At 50.9% G+C, this 1,229-nt stretch overlaps 1 protein-coding gene across 1 annotated transcript in view; it reads left to right on the plus strand.

Moving 5' to 3' along the window:
* Nucleotides 1-1,229, plus strand: part of LOC110388003 (feather keratin 2-like) — a 906,242-nt gene that overhangs the window by 601,480 nt on the left and 303,533 nt on the right. The gene's annotated exons all lie outside the window — the stretch shown is intronic.

Below are 1,229 nucleotides of genomic sequence, written 5' to 3' on the forward strand. Positions count from 1 at the left end.
TGAAAACATATGCTGATGTCCCATTGGGCACGCTCAGTGGTACGGAGGGTAGTTGAGTGCCCACCTACATCCTAAATATATAGGTAGATCAAAACTGTTGAAGGAAGTAGTTCTTGAAGGACCAACAATGGACCATCGTGATGCTGGAAGGACGCTGGATGACACCAATGGATATTAGATGACACCAAAGGACGTTAGATGACACCAAAGGACATTAGGGGACAACAAAGGACATTAGATGACACCAAAGGTTGTTAGATGACACCAAAAGATGCTGGATGGCACCAAAGGCCGCCAAATAAGGCTATGTCCATTGGGCAACCATTGGGAGTGGATAGGATAACGATTTGGGGGACGTAATGAATATGTGATACGTGAAAACATATGCTGATTTCCCATTGGGCACGCTCAGTGGTACGGAGGGTGGTCGAGCGCCCACCTACTTCCTCCCCATCTTCCACCATCAGTTCATCACTGAGACCTTTGCTCACTTCCAGCCGCTTTCCCCCGGTTTGGAAGATGTCCATTGCTCGTGAGGCCACAGTGAGCCGCTTTTCAATGAGTCAATGTGGAATCCATGGAAGATGCCCTTGCCCCTCTTGGCTGCTCAAGTATTCTATATCATCCCCGGTGCAAAATGACTGAGGAAAGCAATTGAGCTCACCCATTAAAGCTGAAATGGAAAGTTTTGGAGCCATCAGTCCCGGATTCCTTTTGCTTTGCCAATATCTTGGTTCTCAAACGAGCGCACGAATCCCCATTGCTGAACATCCAACCTGTTCCAATCCCCTCCTTTTCTCTTGAGGACGACGCCGTTGATCTCCTCACCTCCCCCCAACCCCCACCCTCAACCTTTCCCATCTCGGGATCCACCTCCACCACCACGCAACCAACAAGGACGCACCGAGCGACCACGCTCACCATCCCCATGGATCCCTTCTCCAACCAATCCCATTTGGGACGCCGGGAAGTCGCTTCGGTTCCGAAGTCCATCCCGTTCCAGCTTCCATCACCCTGCCTTATTCCACGCAGCATCTCAGTTCGGTGCCATATTTCATAGAGATTCCCAATGGAGATCAGTGCCAAAGGAGCGTGGTCCTGTTGAGGTGGGGGGGGGATGCATTGGATGGGACTGATGGGACCCCTGTACCCAACAGCGAGGGGGGAAATAAAAGGGGGGGGATGGAAGAAATAAAGAGCCAGAGGCACAGAAAGTTATCAGAAACGTG

The sequence above is a fragment of the Numida meleagris genome, chromosome 24 (assembly GCF_002078875.1).
Source record: "Numida meleagris isolate 19003 breed g44 Domestic line chromosome 24, NumMel1.0, whole genome shotgun sequence".
NCBI lineage: Eukaryota > Metazoa > Chordata > Aves > Galliformes > Numididae > Numida > Numida meleagris.